Below are 12,260 nucleotides of genomic sequence, written 5' to 3' on the forward strand. Positions count from 1 at the left end.
GTTCTTATCAGAGAGCCGAAACCACACTTCCTGTATAGGACTCGGGGATGCAGATGGACACACTGGCTGCTCCTTAAATCTGTCATTTCACCGATTTATTGTCATAAACCAAGTTGTAATCTAATTATAATTAGAACTATAACTGTAACTGTAATTATAACAATTTATTGATTGAACATTCCAAAACATATACTTAGTCATTAATGAGAGATCTAATTTAAGACATAACACAGCTGCATCTCCACCCTTTTCAACTGAATGTCTGCTGTTTGAAATGCATTATTCATTAACACAATCATAATTTGCACTGGTAACTAATACGCTAAGCATACTTTGTACTTTTTTACGTAATTATTTTAGTATCAGTACATTGACCTGTAGTTAAGTGAGATTTAAATGATGAATATAACATCTACTTCTGCATTACTGCCAGTGCATATTTGAATTTAAAAATGGGCAAACCCTTTTCCAGCTTCAGCTTTCATGTAAAACAGAAAGAAACAAAGCTTTTGTTGGGTATATTTTTTACAGTTCAGAGGATTTGTTCTGTTAGTTCAGTCGTTCTCAAACTGATGCCAGAAAGAAAAGTGCGCATGCGCCAACCAGCGTGCAGCCTGTTACAGTCGCTCCTGCTTTTTCTCTTAGTTTAGCTCTGTTTTCTTACGTATTCTTTTTTTTTCTGACTTGTATTTTCATCCGTTTATCATATTTCACTCAATCATGTGGATTGAGAGAGTTTTTGTTCTTCTGGTGGCCGTGGAACTATTATCAAGGAACGGGACCGCAGCACATCTCCTACACGTACGGACTGTTTACTCCAGAGATCAGCTGATCACCCTGATGCCGGCCGGCTCGCTGGCCAGACCCGCAGAAGTACCAGCTGAAATTTGGAGAAAAACACATCGGGGATGCAGAGGTCAAGGACAGAGGAGAAGAAAGAAGGAGACGGTGAGACAGCGGAGGCTCGAAGCAAGGAGGAGGTATAAACCGTGTCTGCCGTCTATCGTAATGGGAAATGTGCGATCCTTATCGAATAAAATCGACGAGCTCTCAGCGCTGGTATGGAGTCAGAGGAAATAGAAAAGAGGGAAAAGAGTGTAGCCTGATGTGTTTCACGGAATCATGGATGCACCAGGACATTCCCGGCGAGAATGCTTCCGTGGAAGGCTTCCACACTGTTCGGGCGGACAGGGACAGCATCGCTAGCGGTAAGCGGAAAGGAGGTGGGCTTGCTGTTTTAGTTAACAACTGGTGGTGTAACCCTGCCAACATAACAATCAAAGAAAGGATTTGTTGCCCGGACATTGAACTGTGTGCTGTAGGACTCAGGCCGTATTATTTACCCAGGGAATTCTCTCATGTCATCTTGGTGGCTGTTTATGTTCCTCCCTCTGCTAACCCCACAGCTGCATGTGACACTATCCACTTGGCCATAGCCCGGTTACAGACTCAGCACCCGAGTGCCTTTATTGTGATCTCGGGTGACTTCAACCATGTATCACTGGACAATACACTACCAACATTCAGACAATATGTGGACTGTCCCACCAGGGGAGAGAAAACTTTAGACCTACTGTATGCTAATGTAAAGGATGCATACAGCTCCTCCTCCCTCCCCCCACTTGGAAGGTCAGATCATAACCTGATTCACCTAACCCCACGCTATGTGCCAATTGTGAGGAGGGAACCTGTGACCACGAGGAGCATTAGGAGGTGGTCAGAGGAGGTCTTAGCGGAACTACAGGGCTGTTTCGAGGTGACCGACTGGGAAACACTCTGTGAGCCTCACACCGAGCACATCAATGGGCTTACTGAGTGTACTACATGTACTACATATACAGACTACATAACTTTCTGCACCGACTCCATTGTTCCAGCTCAGACTGTTCATTGTTACCCAAATAACAAGCCGTGGGTGACTAAGGACATCAAAGCCCTCCTCAACGACAAGAAGAGGGCTTTCAGAGGGGGCAATAAAGAGGAGGTGAGGAAGGTCCAGGTGTTACTAAAGGACAAGATCAGAGTGGAAACTCCAGCAGAAGAGCATGAGAGAGGTGTAGAGGGGCATGAAGACTATCACTGGATTCAGGACAACCAACAGCAGGGGAGCTGAGGGAGGTGAGGATAGAGCTAACGAGTTGAATCTGTTTTTCAATAGATTCGACACCACAGTGTCTGCTCACACCCCCACAACCTCACCTGTAGTCAGCCTGGAACCCAGAACCACACCACTGTGCCAGCCTCTCTCTTCACATGGTGCTGTTGCCTCCTCTGAGATTCCTGACACCCCTCCCCCACCCATCACCTTCACTCAATACCAGGTTCAGATGCAAATGAGGAGACTTCACTCAGGTAATCAGCAACACAGGGGCACAACAGGGGACTGTCCTCTCCCCCTTCCTCTTCACCCTCTACACCACAGACTTCAGCCACTGCACAGAGACCTGCCATCTTCAGAAGTTTCCTGATGACTCCGCGGTGGTTGGATGCATCAGCAGGGATGATGAGACAGAGTACCGGGCTGTGGTCGACTCCTTTGTCACGTGGTGTTAGCAGAATCATCTGCAGCTCAACGTGGCAAAGACCAAGGAATTGATACTGGACTTCAGGAAGACCAGGAAACACTTGACCCCTGTTTCAATCCAGGGGGGCAGTGTTGACATTGTGGAGGACTATAAATACCTTGGAGTACACACTGACAATAAACTGGACTGGGCTAAAAACACCACAGCACTTTACAGAAAGGGCCAGAGTTGTCTCTATTTTTTGAGGCGACTGAGGTCCTTCAACATCTGCCAGAAAATGCTCAGGATTTTCTATGAGTCTGTTGTTGCCAGCGTGATCCTCTATGCTGTTGCATGCTGGGGGAGCAGGCTGAGGGTCGCAGATGCCAACAGACTTGATAAACTGATCCGTAAGGCCAGTAATGTTGTGGGGATGGAGCTGGACCCCCTCAAGGTGGTGTCGGAGAGGCGGATGTTGTCCAAGATAAAGACAATATTGGATAACACCTCCCACCCACTCCATGACATGCTGGTCAGTCACAGGAACACGTTCAGTGACAGACTGAGATTACCAAAAAGCACCGCTGAACGACACAGGAAATCATTCCTGCCTGTGGCCATCTCTCTGTACAACTCCTCCACTTTACACACTGTTTACTGCAACAGCTACACCCTTTTTGCACATGTTCTTTTCAGCTATTTATTAATGAGTGACTTTTATGTATATATATGCCTGTATATATTGTGCTATTCTTAGTTAGTGTATTGTCTGTCTTTGTTAATGTTTGTTTATAATGGAGCACTGTAACAAAAATAATTTCCCCTAGGGATCAATAAAGTATTCTGATTCTGATTCTGAAAAGGTTCAGTCAGCTGTGGACAAGTCCAAACACGACAGTCTACCAAAATTTAACCTGCCACTAAGTCACCAGAGAACCTCAAGAAAAAGAAGTCCTTCATTTATTGTCATTCATTATATTGTCACAGTCTTTATTTCGAGTCGTTTGTATGGTTAATAGCAGTGCCTGTCACTGGAAAGCCCACTTTTAGCTATTTACTGGCTGTCATTTGAGGAAGTGTCATCATTAGATGGCACAATGTCGGATTTTGTTTTTTTGGGTGGGGACGTCTCCTGTGGTTTTGCCTGAAAGCCTTTGTCAGCAGTGTGTCACAAAGCACCAAGAAAAGCCTTTTTCAAATGATTATACTCAGGCATTTTGGGGTAGGTTTTTTTCATGACACATTTTGGCCAAAAAAAAAAAAATCGGAGACCAGCTATTACTGATGAATTCACAGAAGTACAGAAAGTTAAGAAAAAGAGGCGACAACCTAGTGGGCCTCTTATGCTGACACGGTTTGAGTCTGCTGTACAAAAGTACAAAAATGCTCATTATCCTCTTATCAAACATTGCTGTTCTCAGAGCAATGATTTTAAGCCAGCAAAAAGCAACTTCATCAAAACATTAACTGAGGAAAAATCATGTTTTACTCTCAAAAAATCAAAACAAATGCAAACTGTTCTAGCAGCACATAGACCATATCTAATCCTATTTTTCTGTAATTTGTCACCTCTGTAGCAACACATGTACAAAATAGCCAAATGAAACAGCTCTAACATTGTAAGTCATCCCTCAGATTCAGTGAGTCGGCGGTCACATAACTTTTGAACATACTTGTCACTATGACTAAGCTTCATTCATGAGTGTGTCTCCCTGCCAAGAGGCTGGGTGTGGGCACACTGTGGCACAGCAGATTTATCTCTCACTGACAAAGATGATATAATGAAATGTACTGTAAACAATAAAGAAAATGTACAGGCCCATATTGTGGATCAGATAAACTGGTGTTTGATAATACAAACCATTGCAAATGAACGCTTAATGTGGAATCTTGTAGCGTCTTATTGAAACTGTATTTAGTATTTGCAAATTTTTCAAACATCAGTGAAAATGGTGAGATCAATTTCCCAGAAGTTGAAGGGGACAAAGCATTTATAAGTTTTTACAGATATGATTTATGAAGCTTGGGACAGATGTATACTGGACATTGTTCTTTACAGTTCCAGTTAAGAAGCTGCTATTGTTTTATTCTTGCAACCGAGATTTCTAAATAAAAATCACCGAATCATGCTCTCCGTCGCTGTCTGACAAAACTTTAACCAGTTTCAGAAGCTGCTGAAGACACCGACTCCATGAAGGCTGTGAGCTTTCACAGACCACACTGAATGGATGGATGGATTAATTCATGAATGGATGAACAGCATGGTGGAAATTTCCACCAACTTATCACGGGCATGATGGTCAAGATGATTTGTGGGTTTCAAATATTTTTTTTTTTCAGAAAATCATACATACACATATATACATACATATATGCGTGTGTGTGTGTGTGTGTGTGTGTGTGTATATACATATACATATATATATATGTATATACATATACATACATATATATATATATATATATATATATATATGTATGAACTTCGCACAGAAATTAAGGACATTTGTGTTTGTTCAACTATTTCTTTGTTCTTACTGTGCTTCTTGGCAATCGTGACCTGCTCTACCTCCTAAGCTACAGCCACCCATGAGGGTGCTTATAGTGGTCACTAGATTGGACACACATGGCTGCTGGACAGCATCCGACCCATCATTCACAGGAGGTGAATGAGATTGAGGTCAGCACTGTAGGCAGGTCATTCCATCCTTTCTACTCCCAAATGCTGGAGGTAGTTTCTGATTATGCTCACTCTGCGGGGGCTAGCATTGTCATCTTGGAGGACAGAGTTCGGGTGCAGATTGTGGAGATACGGAATTGCCACTGGTTGCAGAATCTCATCTAAATGCCTCCTATGATAACAAGAATTGCTCTGCCAGTGAGAGAGACACTTTCCAGTGGCATAAAATGGTATCAAACTTCTGCAGCTAACGATCATTCCATCATGTAAAAGAACAGTTCAAAGAAATCATAAAAAGCCCAATGACATTCACCTATGATAAGTAGATAGAAACTCTTAACTCCGACTGTGTGTTGCTGCCTTTAAGAAACGTTTTAAAGGAAATTAATGACAATCAATATGGTCTGCTGTGTTGTACACCCCATTTAAGAAGTGTGTACTTGATTTTTTCTGTATTTTATTAGTCTGTTACGTAGGATCCATACAGTATATGAATGCAGTTTGCTAACCAAGCTTGCTAGCCCTACCAAATAACTTGGCATTCCACTCTCCCAAAAAAATCAAAAAGATAAAGCACAGAAATGTAGAGGTCCATGGAAAAAAAGGGCACTTAAAGAAGATCTGAATACTTGTAACATATATATATATATATAAGTGTAGATTTAAAATGTGAAAGAATTCTGTGCTGTATGAATGTAGAGATTGACTCATGTGTACATCTACTGGTTAACTTTATATAATGTTTCACATAAACAGGTCTTTACAGACTGAGAGAGGGGAAACGTGTGTGTGTGGAGTCAGTGTATGGTAGATCTTACTAACTAGTAATGACATTGTTTTCATTGCTATACGCTGCATTCCATACAAATATCAGCTGCCAAAACAAATGGACACACAGAAAGGTCGCCTGAGGGTTGTGTTCTTTGCACGCTTTCACATTGACCCCTTACAATTTTTTGCATGGCAGAGCAGCAGAAGCATATCTCACTTTGAGTTCAGAAAGACAAGAAAACGCATTGTGTTCACCAGGATTTATTATTACCACACATTTACACACAGGCCCTGTGGCGTCACACTCAGGGACTGGTTGAGCAATGCAGACATTTGCAGAGTCCGTGGTGTAGGAAGTATGATGATGCTGCTGTTCAAGTTGTTTGTACAGAATGTTTTCTCTAAGTATTTTGCACAAGCAGGTGCGAAATAAGTACTGTGTGACACAAATACATGCTGTGCATCCCTAGAATATTGAAGAAACAACAACCATGCTCCTGACAGCAGATTAATACATTTGATCTAACAAGAGACTGTTTTAAAAATCACCTCAATAAACTGAAAGGAATCATCAACATCTCTTAGAATCACCAGCTCTAAAAGAAAAGAAACTTCTTTCTAGTTCAGGGAACCAAGAAACACAGTCAAATCAACACTGCGGCCGAAAATCTGATGAGTCTCCCACGATTTCAAGGGGTATGATAACATAAATCTTTAAGCTGTGTTCTTGGAGCCAAACTACAATGGCGCCAAGAAGAAATAACCAAAAAGGGTGCACCTATTTCATTTGACAATAGTTCATCTAGACCAAGTGCCTTTTACCATAAATTTCCTTAACAAAATTGCAAAAGACAACATGGTGATTACATATCTAACTAGAGGGGCTTTTTATTGCATCTTCTTGAATAGGCTTGTTTTTGTATTAGCACACATAACAACAACAACAACAATAATAATAATAATAATAATAATTATAATTATAATAATAATAATAATGATAATAATAATAATACATTTTATTTGGAAGCGCCTTTCAGAACACTCAAGGACACTGTACATAGCAGAATAATAAAAGCAACATAAAAGCATGCAGTTAACACAATCATAAAAGCATAAGACATAAAACAAATTTAAAATAGCAGAGATGGAGAGGTTATGTGGGATAAGCTATTTTGAACAAGAGAGAGAAGGAAGTGATATTTCTTATATCAGGAGGTCGGGAATTCCAGAGTTGAGGAGCAGCTGATTGCCCTGCTGCCCATGGTGGCAAGACGGGGAGAGGGGACAGAGAGAGAAAGAGAAGAAGAAGATCTGAGACACTGAGATGGGATGGTGATCTGAACCAGATCAGAGAGATATGGAGGGGAGAGATGATGGGGAGAGAACATATTTACCTTCAATGTTTATCATAGCATCATCGAGTCACACCATGTGAACACAGCAACTTGAACTTACAAGACTACACATGTGAAACGATCCCTTCTTCATTAGTCTGAATTGATTTTTTTTTTTTTTTTGTGCTATTTAGATTAGACCATAGCAGCATGGTGGTGCATTCAACTCCAGCACCTGGCCAATGGTGTTTAGTGTTATCTTTTGCATTGTTTTTCTTCCTCCCACAGTCCAAAGGTATGCAATAAGTGGGGTTAATTTTACTAGTGATTCTAAAGCTACATCCATATGTACATGGGTATTTTTGAAAAATGAGATTTTCCGTTTTCATTAAAAAAAAACAAAAAAAAACTTCCACACGTGCAGTTTAGAAATATATATCCATCCATTTGTAAACGCGAAAAACAAAGCCAAACACTATCAAGAACCTGCCAGATCCTAACCGTGTAGAAATGTTGGCCAATCAGAAGTCTCGAAGCCTGGGAGGGAAAGAGTAAATAGGGTTTTGTGCCCTTACAAAACCCTTAAGTACTTCTTTAAGGTTTTTGTTTTTCTGGGAAGGCAGCTAATTTTGTGTTACCTTTTAAGGGCCTTCATCATTTCAAATGTTAATAAGTAATGACAGTATTCAGTGGATTTTGTCTCACTGGCTCTCTTGGCCAGAGTTTATTCAATAAAGAAAGAAAATGGAAATTTTACATTAGTCTAAGTGATTCATAATCATAAGTCATAACCACTGTTGGTCAAGTTACTCGAAAAAAGTAATTTATTCATTCGAGGAACATGCTCCAGAATGTAGCTAAATCCATTTTTGGTTACAATGTTTCATTATTTTATTTTAAAATATATATATTTTAAGACCATTATTGGTTTTAATCCAAACCACTCCACTGGATTTAGTTACATTCTGAACCGTGTTTCCGGAATACAGTAGCTAGCGAGCGGATTGGATAATGTAACAGCGAATCAGAATATTTGCATCCAAGTCTGTGATTGGTTGGTTTTATGGCACACTAATAACCGTGTACAGAGAGTTGAGCGCACACGGAGCAGTGTGTGCTTTAGAGCATTTTTACCTCCATGTGGTAGACTGTTTCTCACATTGAAAAGTAACTCCATGAATCACTGAAGCAAAGGATTTCAATAAGCCAAGATGAGGCTCTCAGAAAATATCAAGATAATGAGAAATTTAAATAAACACAGAGAAGACTGTGAGAATGTGAGAGAGCAGAAGAGAATCACATTTCCATTAACACCAAGGTCATTTATCGAGCCCCACTCCTCAGCTGCATTCAGAGGGAAACAGCAAATCTCATTTTCTATGTATCTCATAAGTGGCGGATCAACCACACTCACTTATCATTCTCTTATGTGCTGTCTGCTCTGGGTTTTATTCTTTCTCTGCTTTTTTAAATAGTTGCAATGGCTATTGGTGGGGAGTTAATTAGGACACCTGAAGCTGTTGAGCTTTTTCATGCAGTTGCAGTCTTATACAAATAATCCAGTCAGCCCTCTAATCATGCATATATCCAAGTATCCAACCAGCACATGCTGTTTATTATATGTGAATGAAATATTTCAAAAATAACTACCGTTGTACTGTCATTAAAACCTGCCAATTTAGCAATTTTCATCAAAAACCAAAAGGTAATGTATGCTGTGGTTTTCAGAATGATCAGTGTGGGTGGCCATTGTCTTTCTGAAATAAGCAACATCTTTGCTTAAAAACATTTGTTTGGGTTGGCATCTATCATTAAGCAGTTGATACACACACACACACACACACACACACACACACACATGTGTTTGGACTTACCTGTCGTTCGTCTGCCCAGGTGCCTCTGTCTTTGTGGTTTCATTCTCTGTAAACCAGTACCATGCCAGTCCAAAGTAAACAATCTTTCCTGTCCATTTGGAATTTGAGCAGCTCATCTCGACTTTGTCTGTGTGTCCAAATTCAATGAGTTGCTGCCATGTGATGTTTGGTTAGATATGTGCATTAGCACTTAGCTGAACAGGTGTAACTAACGAAGTGGTCAATGGGTGTATACAAAACAGCCAAAAAGTATCATGTACTTTTTGATATTAAAATATTACTTGAAGGGACCTTGGGGAGTACATCTTCCACCCAGGCCTTACTGCTGATTATTCAAGACTGTTCTACACCAGAGCTGAATAGCTTTTGTTCTTTGCAAATGCTCCATGCCTCCAAGCTTCATGAAATTCAGACGGGTAATTTCAGACAGAAAAAGTACACTGAACAGAACCTCTGCTGTAGCTTAAAAACCATTGTGAAATATTCAACTAACTCCTAAAAGGTCCAGCAAATCATATGAGAGTGAGTATTACTGAGGGTGTATTAAACACATAATTTGGCACTGTGTGGGACTCCCGAATAATTCTTCAATTTTCAATACTGGGAGCTGACACACACTGGCATACACCACATTTTTAGTCACTTCCTGGAAATGTTTTATCCGAAATGCCTCAGGACATTACAGCAGTAATGTGCATTGACTGTCTCACCCTTGGGCAACAGTGCAGGGTGACCAACCTGATGACTGATTACAGTGAAGCGTTCTCAGGAAACTTTGGTTGCACGCAGGCAAAATGTCAGTGTGGGAAGGAAAATAGGAAACATATTTGCTGACTTGCAAAAGATTCATGTCAACTCAAAACATGTAAAAAAAATGTTTATATTGTAATAATAGAACAATTCTTCTTTGATTTGGATATATGCTGTCATCTAGTGATGTGTTGGTGTAACCAGTCATCTCATACTGTAAGGTTTATTAAAATGCTTCACATAAACCTTAGACCCAGCTAAATGCTCCTGAGACAGATTTACTGTTGTGATCTTCTTTTCAGCTCTGTGCGCAGTATAAGAACAAAAGTCAGTCTGTTGCTGAGAAACTGTGGTGATGGATGCTCCAATACTTGACCTGCCCAGATTACTGCACAAAGAATATTGAATCAGTAATCAGAGCTGAATGAAATTGACATTGTGAAGTCTCATTATTCTCAGCTGACCCCTAGCTTACCTCCGGCACATCTACAGACACACAGCCATGAATTACTAATGAAAATACACATGTTGGCACATGGGCATTATTTTTTTTTTTTTTTTGGTGAAAAGAAAAAAGCTCGTAGAAGACAATATATAAAAAGGTATAAATATGTACGTCTTACAGACAGATGAGCAGTTCTACTATATCCTCTTACACATAACTAAATCAGGTTTGTCTTGCTGTGTGTCTGTGTAAAAGTCAGCCAGATTGATATACTACTATATCTTCCTGCTGCTTAAGAGAGACTAAACCTGAGACTGCATTAAAACACAAACACCTCAGCGCGAGCTAATATGTGTCCAGCTGTGGGACAGAGGACGCAGTTCTTTTCTCCACTTAGAGGAGGTTAAGACCTTTCCCCTCTCGCCCCTGTGAGCGGTCTATCCTTCAAGCTCGGGTCCTCTACCAGAGGCCTGGGAGCTTGAGGGTCCTGCGCAGTATCTTAGCTGTTCCTAGGACTGCGCTCTTCTGGTCAGAGATTTCCGACGTTGTTCCTGGGATCTACTGGAGCCACTCACCTAGTTTGGGGGTAAATGCACTGAGTGCTCCGATTACCACTGGGACCACTGTTACCTTCACCCTCCACATCTTCTCCAGCTTATCTTCTCCAGCCCTTGGTACTTCTCAAGCTTCTCGTGTTCTTCCTGATGTTGCTGACATTCGGTAATACCACGTCTATCACTAGGGCTATCTTCCCATGTCCCATTGGTTAGCCACCACCATTTTGTCCGTCTGTTTTTATCTTTGTACAAAAACCTAAAACAGGGAGATTCCTGTTGAGAAGGAAAGCTGTGGATTTACCTGTGATGGAGCCTTGAACCATGCTAACTGGTAAAGCCCTCTGGCCTTAAGTCTGATTATTGTTGTAAATAAAACTGAATAAAAGTAAACAGTTAACAGCTTTATTCCCAGAGTCCCGATTTTTAAGGTCAACCTCATTACTGGGATAATAGACTCACTGGAGTCCGACCTGGTTTGACACTGCCTTGTTTTCCAAGAAAGCCAGCTGGATAGATACAAACTCATGGTATGACACATCTCTGGATATCAGGACCCAATTGTCCAAAGGATTGGTGAATAATAAGGAGCTATGTTCAAAACATCATTTTTGTTCAGCCAGTCAGCTCTCCCTCTGCCACAACTTAGCAACAGCCATTGTTCACTGTCCTGCCGCCATCTCTGGAATTCCCAGTGAAAAGTCATGCCACACCAGATGCCTTTATTGGTAAGTGGGATAAAAGCGGAGGATTTCTGACTCTGTTTCCTGATTTTTCAGACGACAGAGTTTCACCCATGCATCAGACCGAGCTAAAACCACATTTCGGGGGGGCAAGATGGCGTCGTAGCGTGAGCACCGGTCTTGCTGAGTTCCGGTGAGGTTCCCTGATTATCCGTCTAAAATACGTGTTCACCTGGTGAAACGTTACAAATGTGCGTGGGAGTAACTCTATAATGAGTCTGGACGACTATTTTTCTAAAATGCCTAACGCCAGGTCTAAGAAAAAGACAGCTCCGACTGTGCAAGCTAGCGACATTGTGGATCCTACTGCAGCTGAGCCTGAAGAAGCTAACGCCAGTGACACAGAAGTCACCGCTGACGCCGAGGAAACTGGGAGTGACATCAACCCGAACATCCTCGCGGCTTTGAGTAAGATAACCGCCAGCACGGTATCAACTTTGTTGGATGTTAAAGTTGATACCGTGCTGGCCGCAATCCGTGAACAGACATCTCGGATCCAGGCCCTGGCAACGCGGGTGGGTGATGGCGAGACACGAATCTCAGGCGTGGAAGACACGGCAGATGTATTGCAGGCAAAAGTGGCACAACTCGAAAAACAAGTAACT

The sequence above is a fragment of the Oreochromis niloticus genome, linkage group LG2, assembly GCF_001858045.2.
Source record: "Oreochromis niloticus isolate F11D_XX linkage group LG2, O_niloticus_UMD_NMBU, whole genome shotgun sequence".
Taxonomy (NCBI): Eukaryota; Metazoa; Chordata; class Actinopteri; order Cichliformes; family Cichlidae; genus Oreochromis; species Oreochromis niloticus.